This window comes from Callithrix jacchus, chromosome 17, assembly GCF_049354715.1.
Source record: "Callithrix jacchus isolate 240 chromosome 17, calJac240_pri, whole genome shotgun sequence".
Lineage (NCBI taxonomy): Eukaryota > Metazoa > Chordata > Mammalia > Primates > Cebidae > Callithrix > Callithrix jacchus.
The window spans coordinates 38693778-38710584 of record NC_133518.1 but is presented as its reverse complement, the minus strand read 5'-3'; the positions used below and the strand labels follow the sequence as shown (position 1 = coordinate 38710584).

At 41.8% G+C, this 16807-nt stretch overlaps 1 long non-coding RNA gene across 2 annotated transcripts in view; it reads left to right on the top strand.

The window, feature by feature from the left end:
* The first annotated feature begins 41 nt into the window (after positions 1-41).
* The window catches only part of LOC118148985 (uncharacterized), a 71449-nt gene continuing 54683 nt past the window's right edge, over positions 42-16807 (top strand). For both annotated transcript variants that reach the window (XR_004736156.3, XR_004736159.3), the window contains exons 1-2: positions 42-268; positions 6859-6946. This is a non-coding gene — a long non-coding RNA (uncharacterized LOC118148985). The remainder of the gene's footprint in view (positions 269-6858; positions 6947-16807) is intronic.

Sequence of the window (16807 nt, the reverse complement as noted above, 5' to 3'; positions counted from 1 at the left end):
ATGATGGGCGGGGCATCGTTCCCGCAAGCGGCTTGTGCCCCAGTCACAGAGGGAGGCAACTGAGAAAGCTGCCCCACCACCCATGGCTGCAGCTGTTCTCTCACAGCCCTAAGCGAGCCGAGTCCTAGCGTGGCTTCCTCCCCTCCGCCCCCCGACTGCCAGGCTCAGCTGTTGCCCAAACCTCCCTGAAGTCAGCGGCAAAGTGGCCTGGAGCAGCCTCAAAGCGTACACCTGCAGCAGCCCCTCATTTAGGTTTTTGGACCCCAAGGTACAATAAGGCTTCCCTCCCCTGGGTCCTGCGCGGGCGCTCGGGGTCCGGCTTTTGCTGCTGGAGGGCGGCGGACCTGGGGGTAGGACTGCACCCACCACCCAGACTGCGACTCGGAGCTGCCCCTCAGCCCGTCCCTTGTCCCCCTTCCCATCCCCATGTTTGTCTGGTAGTTAAGGGCAGAGATGAACTGGGACCTATACACCAGCTGGAACTGGAAAATCATGAGCCGGGAAGTGGCCTTCCCCGAGAAATTTCTTTACTCTGGTCTTGACCTTCATCCCTCAGAAGCCTGTGGCTGTTCAAGGTTAGGGAGCTTGGACCATAAATGAGCAGCGGTCAAGATTATTTTCTCTCTAGCCCTGGCCCTCTTCCCTTTTCTTTCCATCGAAAGACATTTTTAACTTGTTTTGAGAGTGAAAGTGATGAAGTATAATTTCTCAGGACGCGCCTTTGATTTTTCTGGGTGTGCCTGCAACTGGCACACCCTCATGCAATAAATACGTGTTGCAGTGACATTTTTTTACTGATTTTTAAAACTTTTATTTACACGCCTGTAAGTCTAGCACTTTGGGCGGCCGTGGGGGCGGGGGGCGGCGGGCGGCGGGGGTGGATCACCTGAGGTCAGGAGTTCGAGACCAGCTGGACAGCGTGGTGAAACCCCGTCTCTACTAAAAATACAAAAATTAGCCGGGTGTGGTGGTGTGCCCCCGTAATCCCAGCTACTGGGGAGGCTGAGGCAGGAGAAAAATCATTTGAACCCGGGAGGCAGAGGTTGCAGTGAGTCAAGATCCTGCCACTGGCCGGGCGCGGTGGCTCAAGCCTGTAATCCCAGCACTTTGGGAGGCCGAGGCGGGTGGATCACGAGGTCAAGAGATCGAGACCATCCTGGTCAACATGGTGAAACCTCGTCTCTACTAAAAATTACAAAAAAATTAGCTGGGCATGGTGGCGCGTGCCTGTAATCTCAGCTACTCAGGAGGCTGAGGCAGGAGAATTGCCTGAACCCAGGGGGCGGAGGTTGCGGTGAGCCGAGATTGCGCCATTGCACTCCAGCCTGGGTAACAAGAGCGAAACTCCGTCTCAAAAAAAAAAAAAAAAAAAAAAAAGATCCTGCCACTGCACACCAGACTAGGGACACAGAGCAAGACTCCGTCTCAAAAAAAAAAAAAAAAAATTACAGCATAACACATGATCTTCCAAAAAAAATTTATAATGTGACACATGATCTTCCAAACAATAACGCCATGTATGGAGAAAAATGAAACCTCACTCTCTCCCTTCCCTTTACTTTTCTCCCAATTACCCTGCTAACCAAGGTTGACACAGGCATTTGAAGACATGCTAAGAGAGGTGAGGGAGAAGAAAAAAGGGAATGGAAGGGAGGAAGGTGGAGAGAGAAATTGAGAAAATAGGGTAGAAAAAGGAGGAAGGAAAATCAAGCCACCTACGTTTGAAATCTTTCTCTTTTATTTCCTGTCCCTGTGACTTGTGAAAGTTACTTGACAACATCTGTGCCTGTTTTGTAATTGGTAAAATGAGAGTAGAAGTCACATCTACCATATAGGATTTTTATAATGATTAAGGAAGTTAAATATATATAAAGTTTAGAATGATGCCTACCATAGAGTAAGCACTTAGTGTTATATACATACAAATGTGTATATACACAGCTACGCAGTGCTTTGTTTGTGGTTTTTCTTTTTTTTTTTTTTACATAGATAGGATTATTTTACACAACTCTTCTTTGATATGTTTTTCACCCAACAATGCATCTTGGAAATCTCTGTTCCTCTAATACAAAACTGTATCATTGACCTAATAATCTAGGTACTGGTTTCATCAATTATAAATTATGCTGTAGTTATCATCTTTGCAATTTGCACACATTTTTCTGTATACACTACAAAAAAAAATCCCAATAAGTCATGGGATTGCTAATTTTTCCATACCTCTTCAATTCTAGAATACCAATTCTAAATGTTTCCTACTGTGAATGGCAAGTATTTTATTTTTTTTGTTTGTTAATTCTGTTAATGAGACTGAGGACTTTTTCATATGATTACTAATTATTTTACAGTTTTGTTCTGTTATTGGTCTGAAATATAATGTCCATTTTTTGTTGTTGTTGTTGGATTGGGATTTTTTTCTCCCTTATTGATTTGTTAGAGCTCTTTATATATTATGGGTATATTAAATAAGATACAATTCTTTTTTTCTTGTTTTTGAGATGGAGTCTCTGTCACCAAGGCTGGAGTGCAGTGGCATGATCTCTGCTCACTGCAGAATGCACTCCCCGAGTTCAAGCAATTCTTCTGCCTCAGCCTCCCGAGTAGCTGGGATTACAGGCATGAACCTCCATGCCCAGCTAATTTATGTATTTTTAGTAGAGACAGGGTTTCCCTATGTTGGCCAGGCTGGTCTCAAACTCCTGATCTCAGGTAATCCACTGGCCTCAGCCTCAGAATGTGCTGTGATTACAGGTGTGAGCCACTGCACTCGGGCAAAATACACTTCTTTTCCTACTGAGTCTCTGGCTTGAAGCTTATTAGATGTTGCTTTCACCATACAGAAAATTTCATTTTTAATGATTTTTACTTTTTATGTTTTTTCATTTTGACTTCTGGCTTTGAATCTTATTTTAAACTACCTGTTGTACCCCAGGACATCTATTCTTTCTTTCTTAACACATGTTCATTTCCTTATTGCCAAGTAGTTGGGAATTTCTAGTTGTCTTTTTATTAATTGTAATTACATTGTAGTGCAAACACATGCTGTGTATGGCTTCAGTCATTTGAAATTTTTTAACACTTGCATTATGACCTTCTGGTACACAGCCATTTTTTGTTAAATATTTTACATGAGAAATATGTGTATTCTGCAGTTGTGTACAAGTGATGTATTTGGCTGGGTCTGTTTATTAATTTGCTGTTACTTTAATATTTGGTTTGATTGATCTATTATTCAGAGATATTAAAATTGAGAACATATTTATTTACATTTTGACTTCTTTTCATGTAGTTCATGAGGGCAACTAAAAAAAAAATACCATAACCTGGGTAGCTTATAAACAACCGAAAATTATTTCTCATAGTCCTGGAGGCTGGTAAATCCAAGACCAAGATGCCAGGAGGTTCAGTGTCTGCAGAGGGTCTACATTATGACACATACATGGCATCTTCTCACCATGTCCTCACAAAGTGGAAGGGGCTAGGAGTCTCTCTGTTTTGTTTTGTTTTTGGTACTAATCCCATTTATGAGAGCACCATTCTCATGACCTAATCTCACAAAGGCCCTACTTCCTAAAATATCACATTGGTGATTAGGCTTCAACATATACATTTTGAGGGGACACAAACATTTGGACAATAGTAACATCTGTCTTAGCTTCTGCTGCAACAGCAAAATAGCTTAGTCTGGGTGACTTAAACAACAGACATTTCTTTCTCACAGTTCTAGAGTTTGTGAAGTCCAAGGACAGGGAGTTAGTAAAATCATCATCTGTTGAGGGCTCTCCTATTGGCTTACACAGTCTTGCTGTGTCCTCCCTGGCAGGGGGAGAAAGAGCTCTGATTCTTCTTCCTCTCCTTGTAAGAACACTAATTCCATCATAGAATTTTAACCTTTCCTTTATTTGGTATCACCAATCCCTCTTTCTCCCTGGGGTACTGTAGAAATAAATTGAATCTCCTTATTATATCTATCTGTACACCTTTTGTCACTTCCTGTGTTTCGCAAAATGGTTTGTGATATCTACCTTTTTCCATATTCTCAAAGTTGTTGAAATCTTACGCCCTGAAATACAATCTTATATTTTTATCATTGTTGGCTTATTAAAGCTCTGTATTTAATTATCTTAACTTTCATCATATTATAGTCCTGAAGAAAAACACTATTTTTTTTTTTGTGATGGAGTCTCGCTCTGTCACCCAGACTGGAGTGCAATGGCGCAATCTCAGCTCACTGCAACCTCTGCCTCCCAAGATCAAGCAACTCTCCTACCTCAGCCTCCTGTAGTTGGGATAACAGGCACCTGCCACCACACCTGGCTAATTTTTGTATTTAGTAGAGATTAGGTTTCACTATGTTGGTCAGGTTAGTCTGGAACTCCTGACCTCAGGTGATCCACATACCTTGGCCTCCCAAAGTGCTAGGATTACAGTGTAAACCTCTGCACCCAGACAAAAAGTACTATCTTAAATTAGAAAACATCTAGGAATAACATAAACAACTGTTGGTTGCCTAACCAAAGCTCAGTATCTGCTCTTGCATGGTAAAATAGTGGTTCTCAAATTTTAGTATGTCTCAGGTTCACCTGGAAATCTTGTTTAAATTCAATATGTGTTCCCCGTATCTAGACTTTCCAATTCAATATATTTAGAATGGGGCCTGAGAATGCTTTTTTAGTAAATTCCCATGTGATTCTGATGATGGTTTTCTAAGGACTTTAAGAACTATTGCTAAATGTTCTATTTTGTTAAGTTCTTGAAGAACAATTTGTTCATAAAAGGAATATCCTAACCCAAAGGACAAATATTGGTTAGTTGTCAATCATAATGAATCCAGCCTCCTTTCTCTATTATAGGTATGCATTTGGTTTTAATACTTAGATTTGTCTAAAGGAAATTCATATTGAGAACCTCTAGGAAAGAGTTTCCTGGTTAATTTTGTATATGTATGTGAATGTATTAATATGTATGTGTGATATGTATAAGTACATGTACACACACAGCGGATATATATACTTATGGGAAGACTGATCTGTGGCAATAGACTCTATGAGGATATTTATTTTTGTGCTTTCCACAATTTCATACTCAAAACATGCTATCTTTATTTTGTTATTGTTGTCCTCTTCTGCTAGTAGGGTTTTATTTCTTTTCAGTAGCTCCAAGACTTCCATAGCACCAAGGGGGAACTGGTATAATAGAGCTTTATGGGAAACTGCACCAGAGGATGATTTCACTTTCCATCACTGGTTTTAACATCTGGGTTGAAATTCTGGGTTGTAAATTATTTTGTTAAGAATGTTGAATATTGGTCCCCATTCTCTTCTGGCTTGTAGGGTTTCTGTTGAGAGGTCTGTTATCATCTGATGGGCTTCCCATTGTAGGAGACCAGGCCTTTCTCTCTGGCTTAACAGCTCTTAACAATTTTTCCTTCATTTCAACCTTGGAGAATCTGATGATTATGTGTCATAGGGTTGAACTCATGGAGTATCTTAATGGTGTTCTCTGCATTTCTTGAATTTGCATGTTGGCCTGTCTTGGTAGGTTGGGGAAGTTCTCCTGGATGATATCCTGAAGGGTGTTTTCCAACTTGTTTCCATTCTCGCTGTTTTCTTCTGGTACTCTAATCAATCATAGATTCAGTCTTTTTTTAAAGTCCCATATTTCTTGGTGGCTTTGTTCATTCCTTTTCACTCATTGTTTTCTCTATTCTTTTCTTCATGTTTTATTTCAGTAAGGTGGTTTCAAACTCTTATATCCTTTCCTCTGCTTGGTTGATTTGGCTATTGATACTTGTTCTCATGCTGTGTTTTTCAGCTCCATCAGGTCGTTTATGTTCCTCTCTAAACTTGTTATTCTAGTTAGCAATTCCTCTAACCTTTTATCAAGGTTCTTAGCTTCTTTGTATTGAGTTAGAACATGCTCCTTTAGCTCAGTGTAGTTTTTTATCACCTATATTTTGAAGCCTACTTCTGTCAACTCATCCATCTGATCCTCCATCCAGTTCTGTGCCCTTGACAGAGAGACGTTGCAATGGTTTGGAAGAGAAGAGGCACTCTGTCCTTTTGGGTTTTCCACATTTTTTCAATAATTCTTTCTCATCTTCATGAGTTCGTCTAGTTTCAGTCTTTGAGGCTGCTGATCCTTAGATGGGGTTTTTGTGAGGGACTTTTTTTGTTGATGATGCTGTTGTCGTTGCTTTCTGCTTGCTTGCTTTTCTTTCATCACTCAGGTCCCTCTTCTGTAGGGCTGCTGCAGTTTGCTGGGGGTTCACTTCAGGCCCTGTTCATCTTACATTCCTACTTCTTTACATGCTTCATAATTTGTTGAAAACCATATATTTAGCATAATACAAAATGACAACTCTGAAAACTGTATTTGCCCCTTCCTCAGGGTTTATTATTGGTGGTATTTTTTCTATTGTGAATTTGTTTGGTTCCTTTCCTCAACTAATTATATGAATCTGTATTCTTTGTTATGTGTGACCACTGACATCTATTCAGTTAGCACAGTAGTCATTCAATAAATGGCTACAGTTTTCCTTAAATATGCTGCATAAGTATATCTCCCAGCCTTTTCCAAAAGGTTCTCTGTGTGTTTGAGGGTACTATTTCAAAGATCCAATAGATGAGTTACAATACTGGCTTAGCTTTCTCTCATTGCTTGCACAAGACCTTAAGGTCAGCCAGAGGAGAGAGATTATTTCTTTTTCAGGTCTTTTATGGGTATGTGCACAGTTCTGTACATGTACATTTCCCTCTAAATTTTCAGGAGTGTGTCAGAACTTTTAAAGCTCCTATTAATATCCTATTCCCCAGATTTTCTTTTTAAGAGATTTTGGTCACTTCTTGTATCCCCTAGCTATTATTAAGACCTCACTCGGGAGGACTCAAGATGGCACTGTGAGAACAACCCAGGATTGGAGCTCTTCTCGTTGAATCTGCAAACGGTGAGTCAGAGCGGATTTCAGGACTGATCTTTGTTGACCACAGAACGGGGAAACTCCCAAGTATAAAGAAGACACGGGACGCCAGGCAGTAGGTCTGCCTGGCGAAGCCGGCAGCCAGGGCGGCGGCGGCCAGCCCTACCCAGCAATCCCCGCAGGGCGCGCTTGTCCGGGTGCCCTGTTGAACCGGCAACCTGAGACTTGAGAGGGCTGGACTTGAGACTGAACGAGACTTGCACAGTAGCCCAGCCCAGGGGATTGCAGGGATTGGGATACCCAGTAGCATCCCTTGCTGTGCCACAGCTACTAGAGGTGCACCCCAGACAAGCAGGGTCTGGAGCAGACCTCAGCAGTCGTACAGCAAAGGGGCTAGACTGGTAGAAGGAAAACCAAGCAACAGAAATACTTCATCATCAACATTCTGGGTGTCCACTCAGAGACCCAAACGAAAAGTCAGCAACTACGCAGACGACCAGAGGACAAATCCACAAAGATGGGAATAGTTTGATAGCGATTTCAAACTATCCCGAGCAGACGGTCCGAGACGCTCTGTGGGGGAGGGGCGTCCACCACTACCGAGGCAACCCGCCCCAACTGAGATACACGCCCACTGCTGACGCAGCCAGCCGTTGCCGAGGCAACCCACCCCAACTGAGATACACGCCCACTGCTGACGCAGCCAGCCGTTGCCGAGGCAACCCGTCCCTACTGAGATACACGCCCACTGCTGACGCAGCCTGCCGTTGCTGAGGCAACACGCTACAACGAAGAGACTCCGCTGCAGGGCATGGCGGAGACCACAGCAGAGCCGGCAGGAACAGCGCGAATCACACAACAGCAGGGCGGAGCCTCGGCAGCCAAACAGTGGCTAGTCAGCCTTCTAGCTGGGCAGGACACCTGATCGGACATCCAAAAATAAAGCCCAAACCCCTCAACACAGAGCATTTGAGAAAAAAAAAAAAAAGGGTTTTTTAATGAGCTCTGTTGCAGCAGAATCAAACATAGCAGCATAACAGCCCTGAATGAACAACAGAGTGCACAGCTCAGCAATTAAACCCCTATAAAGTACAAACTGTCTCCTCAAGCAGCTCCCTGACCCCTCTATATCCAAAAGACTGACATTAGGCAGGCATCATCCTGGGACAAAGAGAGCAGAAAAAGAGACTGGTAGCATCCCTCGCTGTGCCACAGCTACTGGAGGTGCACCCCAGACAAGCAGGGTCTGGAGCGGACCTCAGCAGTCGTACAGCGAAGGGGCTAGACTGGTAGAAGGAAAACCAAGCAACAGAAATACTTCATCATCAACATTCTGGGTGTCCACTCAGAGACCCAAACGAAAAGTCAGCAACTACGCAGACGACCAGCGGACAAATCCACAAAGATGGGAAGAAACCAGCGCAAAAAGGAGGAAAACACCCAAAACCAGAACACCTCGCCTCCTAGAAAGGACCAAAACTCCTCACCAGCAAGGGAGCAAAGCAGGACGGAGAATGACTGTGACGAAATGACGGAATTAGACTTCAGAAGATGGATAACGAGAAACTTTTGTGAGCTAAAAGATCATGTATTAAATCAATGCAAAGAAACTAAGAACCTTGAAAAAAGATTTGAAAAAAGATTCGAGGAAATGATAACAAGAATGGATACCTTAGAGAGGAATATGAATGAATTAAAGGAGCTGAAAAACACAATACGAGAACTTCGCGAAGCAAACACAAGTTTCAATAGCCGAATTGACCAAGCAGAAGAAAGAATATCTGAAGTTGAAGACCAACTCAATGAAATAAAACGAGAAACCAAGATCAGAGAAAAAAGCGCAAAAAGGAATGAACAAAGTCTCCAAGAAATGTGGGACTATGTGAAAAGACCTAACCTACGTTTGATAGGTGTACCAGAATGTGACGAAGAGAATGAATCCAAGCTGGAAAATACTCTTCAGGACATCATCCAGGAAAATTTCCCCCACCTAGCAAGACAAGCCAACACTCAATTGCAGGAAATACAGAGAACACCACAAAGATATTCCGCAAGAAGAGCAACCCCAAGGCACATAATCGTCAGATTCAACAGGGTTGAAATAAAGGAGAGAATACTAAGGGCAGCCAGAGAGAAAGGTCGGGTCACCCACAAAGGGAAACCCATCAGACTCACAGCAGATCTCTCGGCAGAAACACTACAAGCCAGAAGAGAGTGGGGGCCAATATTCAACATCCTTAAAGAAAAGAACTTTCAACCCAGAATTTCATATCCAGCCAAACTGAGCTTCAGAAGTGAAGGAAGAATAAAATCCTTTGTGAACAAGCAAGTACTCAGAGATTTTGTCACCACCAGGCCTGCTTTACAAGAGCTCCTAAAAGAGGCACTACACATAGAAAGGATCAATCAGTACCAGCCATTCCAAAATCACACTGAATGCTAAAGAGCTTCAACATAATGAAGAATCTACAACAACTACCAGGCAAAACAGCCACTTAGCATCAAAATGGCAGTATCAAATTCACACATAACAATATTAACCCTAAATGTAAATGGACTAAATGCACCAATCAAAAGACACAGACTGGCAAATTGGATAAAAATCCAAAACCCATCAGTGTGCTGTATCCAGGAAACCCATCTCACATGCAAGGATACACAAAGGCTCAAAATAAAGGGATGGAGGAAGATTTACCAAGCTAATGGAAAGCAAAAAAAAGCAGGAGTTGCAATTCTCATCTCTGATAAAATAGACTTTAAAGCAACAAAGATCAAAAGAGACAAAGAAGGCCATTACATAATGGTAAAAGGATCAATAAAACAAGAAGAGCTAACGATCCTAAACATATATGGACCCAACACAGGAGCACCCAGATACATAAGGCAAGTTCTTAATGACTTACAAAAGGACTTAGACTCCCACACAATAATAGTGGGAGACTTTAACACTCCACTGTCAATACTGGACAGATCAACCAGACAGAAAATCAACAAGGATATCCAGGGCTTGAACTCAGACCTGGAGCAAGCAAACCTGGTGGACATTTACAGAACTCTCCACCCCAAATCCACAGAATACACATTCTTCTCAGCACCACATCACACCTACTCTAAAATTGACCACATAATTGGAAGTAAAGCACTGCTCAAAAAATGCAAAACAATTGAAATCATAACAAACAGCCTCTCAGACCATAGTGCAATCAAGTTAGAACTCAGAATTCAGAAACCGACCCAGAACCGCACAGCTTCATGGAAACTGAACAACTGGCTCTTGAATGTTGACTGGGTAAACAACGAAATGAAGGCAGAAATAAAGAAGTTCTTCGAAACCAATGAGAACGAAGACACAACGTGCCAGAACCTCTGGGACACATATAAAGCAGTCTCTAGAGGAAAGTATATAGCAATAAGTGCCCATATGAGGAGAATGGAGAGATCCAAAATTGACACCCTATCGTCAAAATTGAAAGAGCTAGAGGAGCAAGATCAAAAAAACTCAAAACCCAGCAGAAGACAAGAAATTACTAAGATCAGAGCTGAGCTGAAGGAGATTGAGACACGAAAAACCCTTCAAAAAATCAATAAATCCAAGAGCTGGTTTTTTGAAAAGATCAACAAAATAGACAGACCACTAGCCAGATTGATTAAAAAAAAGAGAGAGAACAACCAAATAGATGCAATAAAAAATGATAAAGGGGAAATCACCACAGATTCCACAGAAATTCAAACCATCATCAGAGAATATTACAAACAACTATATGCGCATAAACTAGTAAACCTGGAAGAAATGGATAAATTCCTGGACTCCTGTGTCCTCCCTAGCCTAAACCAGAAGGAAGCTGAAACTATGAATAGACCAATAACAAGGTCTGAAGTCGAGGCAGCAATTAAGAGCCTACCTCACAAAAAAAGCCCAGGTCCAGACGGGTTCACAGCCAAATTCTACCAGACACACAAGGAGGAGCTGGTACCATTCCTTCTAAAACTATTTCAAACAATCCAAAAAGAGGGAATCCTTCCCAAATCATTTTATGAGACCAACATCATCCTGATACCAAAACCCGGCAGAGACCCAACGAGAAAAGAAAACTTCAGGCCAATATCCATGATGAACATAGATGCAAAAATCTTCAATAAAATATTGGCAAGCCGATTGCAACAGCAAATCAAAAAACTTATTCATCATGATCAAGTAGGATTCATCCCGGGGATGCAAGGCTGGTTCAACATACGCAAGTCTATCAACGTAATTCACCACATAAACAGAACCAAAAACAAAAACCACATGATTATCTCAATTGACGCAGAGAAGGCATTTGACAAAATTCAACAGCCCTTTATGCTAAAAACCCTCAATAAACTCGGTATCGATGGAACGTATCTCAAAGTAATAAAAGCTATTTATGACAAACCAACAGCCAATATCATACTGAATGGGCAAAAACTGGAAGCATTCCCTTTAAAATCTGGCACTAGACAAGGATGCCCTCTCTCACCACTCCTATTCAATATAGTACTGGAAGTTCTAGCCAGAGCAATCAGGCAAGAAAAAGAAATAAAGGGTATTCAAATAGGAAAGGTGGAAGCCAAATTGTCTCTATTTGCAGACGACATGATAGTATACCTAGAAGACCCCATTGCCTCAGCCCAAAAACTCCTGAAACTGATAAACAACTTCAGCAAAGTCTCAGGATATAAAATCAATGTGCAAAAATCACAAGCATTCGTCTACACCAATAACAGACTTAAAGAAAGCCAAATCAAGAGCGAACTGCCATTCGCAATTGCTACAAAAAGAATAAAATACCTTGGAATACAACTCACAAGGAACGTAAGGGACCTCTTCAAGGAGAACTACAAACCACTGCTCAACGAAATCAGAGAGGACACAAACAGATGGAGAAACATTCCATGTTCATGGTTAGGAAGAATTAATATCGTGAAAATGGCTATACTGCCCAAAGTAATTTACAGAATCAACGCTATCCCCATCAAGCTACCATTGACTTTCTTCACAGAACTGGAAAAAACCACCATGAACTTCATATGGAACCAAAAGAGAGCCCGCATAGCCAAGTCAATTCTAAGCAAAAAGAACACAGCGGGGGGCATCACACTACCGGATTTCAAACTATACTACAAGGCTACAGTAATCAAAACAGCATGGTACTGGTACCAAAACAGAGATATAGACCAATGGAACAAAACAGAGGCACCGGAGGCAACACAACATACATACAACTATACAATCTTTGATAAACCTGACAAAAACAAGCAATGGGGCAAGGATTCCATGTTTAACAAATGGTGTTGGGAAAACTGGCTAGCCATGTGCAGAAAGCAGAAACTGGACCCCTTCCTGACACCTTACACTAAAATTAACTCCAGATGGATTAAAGACTTAAACATAAGACCTGGCACCATAAAAACCCTAGAAGGAAATCTAGGCAAAACTATCCAGGACATAGGAGTAGGCAAGGACTTCATGAACAAAACACCAAAAGCATTGGCAACAAAAGCCAAAATAGACAAATGGGACCTAATGAAACTCCACAGCTTCTGCACGGCAAAAGAAACAGTCACTAGAGTGGATCGGCAACCAACAGAATGGGAAAAAATTTTCGCAGTCTACCCATCTGACAAAGGGCTGATATCCAGAATTTACAAAGAACTCAAGCAGATTTACAGGAAAAAAACAAACAAGCCCATTCAAAAGTGGGCAAAGGATATGAACAGATACTTTACGAAAGAAGACATATATGAGGCCAACAATCATATGAAAAAATGCTCATCGTCACTGGTCATCAGAGAGATGCAAATCAAAACCACATTGAGATACCATCTCACGCCAGTTAGAATGGCGATCATTAAAAAATCTGGAGACAACAGATGCTGGAGAGGATGTGGAGAAAAAGGAACACTTATACACTGTTGGTGGGAGTGTAAATTAGTTCAACCATTGTGGAAGACAGTGTGGCGATTCCTCAAGGCCTTAGAAATAGAAATTCCATTTGACCCAGCAATCCCATTACTGGGTATATATCCAAAAGACTATAAATCGTTCTACTATAAGGACACATGTACACCAATGTTCATTGCAGCACTGTTTACAATAGCAAAGACCTGGAATCAACCCAAATGCCCATTGATAATAGACTGGATTGGAAAAATGTGGCACATATACACCATGGAATATTATGCAGCAATCAGAAATGATGAGTTCGTGTCGTTTGTAGGGACATGGATGAATCTGGAGAACATCATCCTCAGCAAACTGACACAAGAACAGAAAATGAAACACCGCATATTCTCACTCATAGGTGGGTGATGAAAAATGAGAACACATGGAAACAGAAAGGGGAGTACTAAACACTGGGGTCTATTGGGGGGAAAAGGGGAGGGCCAGTGGGAGGGGGAAGTGGGGAGGGATAGCCTGGGGAGAAATGCCAAATGTGGGTGAAGGGGAGAAGAAAAGCAAAGCACACTGCCATGTGTGTACCTACGCAACTGTCTCGCATGCTCTGCTCATGTACCCCAAAACCTATAATCAAATAAAAAATTAAAAAAAAAAATAAAACACTTAAAAAATAAAAAATAAATAAAAATAAAAATAAACAAAAAACCATTATTTGCATCAGACAGTTGGATTGGCTTACTCCAACAACTGAGTTCCCCAAACCAGAGCAAGCAAGTAAACATGGTGTTTTTAAATTTTTTTGAACCATGTTCCAAAATGAATGTCTAAGTTCCATATCTGATGATAGCCAGATGGAGCTCAATGAGGTGGGTCGGGGAAGAAAAACGCTAGAAACTGGACTTACCTCCATGCCCTGAATTATACTTTTGCTACAGTTCAACAAAGACTCTGCCTGTGGAAGAGGCAACTGATGGGAGAGAATATGTTTGGAAAGCAGTAAAAGGATTACAAATTTGAGAAATCTTGGCTTGACCACTTATTAGTTATGTTACTTAAAGCAAGTTATTAAACTCTTCTAAACCTAAAAAAAAAAAAAAAAGACCTCACTCAACTGTCATGTTAAACAATTGCCACCAATTATTTCCAAAAACTGCTAGATGGCTGGGGGAAGCGGGTAGGTGGGGCCAAGATGGTTGACAAGAAGCAGCAGCAATCAAAGGCTCCCACCAAGAAGAACCAAAACAGTGTGTGAATCCTTCACTGGGAACTGAGGTATCACCAGGTTCTATCATCAGGACTGACTAGGTGCTTGGTATGACCACAAAGAGCAAGGAAAAGCAGGGTGGTGCATCACCTCACCTGAGAGCCACATGGGGCAAGGGGAGCTCCCAACTCCCAGCCAAGGGAGGCAGTGAGTGATCATGCTCTCCAGCCTGGATATTTGTGCCTTTTCCATGATCTGTGCAATCCATGGATCATGAGATTCCACTCGTGAGCCCATGCTGCCAGGGCCTTGGGTCCCAACTACAGAGCTGCACAGATATTCAACAGCTACTCAATTGGCATCTGCCTAGGACTACAGAGTTCCCACAGGGAGGGAAAGCCATCATCACTGCAGCTGCCTGTTACCTGAGACAGCAGCCCTCACTGCAGCTTCCAGCTGCCTAAGATCCTGAACTACTGGAAGGGAAGGACAGCAGCCATCACTACAGCTTCAGCCCACCATATTTCTTGTGCTGGTGCCTGAGATGCTGGAAAGCTTGGACTCGGAAGGCATTCCCCATAGTGCAGCACATCAGCTGTGGCAGATCATGGCCAGACTGCCTCTTTAGGCCACACCCTGACCCATCCTTCCTTGATGGGTGGGGCCTCCCTGCAGAAACTTTAGCAACTCTAGCCAGGGGCTGAGGGCCAAAATTCTGATCTCCCTGGGCCTGAGCCCCTAGGTGGAAGGGTAGCCATGGTCTCTGTGGACCAGCTGACTCCGTCTTGTCCCCTGCTAGCTCTGAGGAATCCAGGCAGCCCAGATGAGTGGGATTCCCCCCAGAGCAGTAGACCTGTTCGACCAAGGAACAGCCAGAGTGCTTTGTTAAGTGAGTCTCAGATCCCATGCCTCCCAACTGGGTGAGAACCCCCACAAAAGGGGTCACTAGACACCTGATATAAGAATGTTCCTACTGGCATAAGGTTGGTGCTGTTCAAGGACACAGATGCTAAAAGAAGGAGCAGGCATCCACCTTTGTTGTTCTCCAGCCTCTTCGGATGATGTCTCCAGATGAGGGAGGAACCCAAGTGAATAAGTTCTGAAATAAACCCCCAGCAAGCCTTAACAGCCCTAGAGAAGAGGGGTCTGACTGTTGAAAGAAAAGCAAACAAGCAGAAAGCAATAACAGCCTCAAAAAAAAAAAAATCCCCCCAAAACCCCTTCTAAAAGTCAGCAGCCTCAAAGATTGAAACCAGACAAACATATGAAGAAGAGAAAGAATAAAAAAAAAATTGCTGAAAATGCAAATGGCCAGAGTGCCTCTTCTCTTCCAAATGATTGGAGACTTTAAAACCCCACTGTCAATATTAGAAAGATCATCAAGACATAAAATTAATAAAAATATCTAATACTTCAACTCAGCTCCAGATCAAGTGGACCTGATAGATATCTACAGAACTCTCCACCCCAAAGTAACAGAATATACATTCTTCTTAGTGGCACATAGCTCTTACTCTAAAATCAGTCACATAATTAGAATCATGGCGGAAGGCAAGCAGGAGCAAGTTACCTCTTACATAAATGGCAGCAGACAAAAAGAGAGCTAGTGCAGAGACATTCCCATTTTTAAAACCATCAGATCTTGTGAGACCTATTCATAGTCATGAGAACAGCACAGGAAAGACCCACCCCAGTGATTCAATCATCTCTCAATGGGTCTCTCCCACAACATGGTGAAATTGTGGGAGCTACAAGATGAAATTTGGATGAGAACACAGAGCCAAACTATATCAGTAAATAATGAACTTAAGGAAGAAATCAAGAAGTTATTTGAAACCAATGAGAACAAAGAGACAATGAACCAAAAATCTCTGGGACACAGCTAAAGCAGTGTTAAGATGGAAATTTATGGCAATAAATGCCCATATCAAAAAGCTAGAAAGATCTCAAATGGATACCTAACATCATAACTAAAAGAACTAGAGAAGCAAGAGCAAATAAGTCCAAAAGTTAGCAGCAAACAAGTAATAACTAAGATCAGAGTGGACCTGAATGAGATAGACATGTGAAAAACCCTTTAAAAAAAATCAGTGAATCCAGGAACTGTTTTTTTTTTTTTTGAAAAAAATTTACTAAAATAGACCACAAGCTAGACTAATAAAGAAGAAAAGAGAGAAGAATCAAATAGACACAATAAAAAATGATAAAGGGGATATCACCAATGACTCCACAGAAATACAAACAACCATCAGAGAATATTATAAACACCTCTATATAAATAAACTAGAAAATATGGAAGAAATGGATACATTCCTGGAATACACACCCTCCCAAGACTAAACCATGAAGAAGTTGAATCCTTGAATAGACCAATAACAAGTTCTAAAATTGAGGCAGTAATAAATTGCCTACCAACCAAAACAAAAGCCCAGAACCAGACGGATTTACAGCCAAAATTCTACAGGAAATGCAAAGAGGAACTGGTACCATTCCTTCTGAAACCATTCCAAACAATTGAAAGGAAGGACTCCTCCTTAACTTATTTTAGAAGGCAGCCATCATCCTGATACCAAAACTTGGCAGAGATACAATAACAAAAATGAGAAAACTTCTGGCAAATATTTCTGATGAAAGTCAAGGCTAAAATTCTCAATCAAATGCTGGGAAACTGAATCCAGCAGCACATCAAAAAGCTTATTCATGATAATGAAGTTGGCTTCATCCCTGGGATGCAAGTCTGGTTCAATACATGCAAATCAATAAA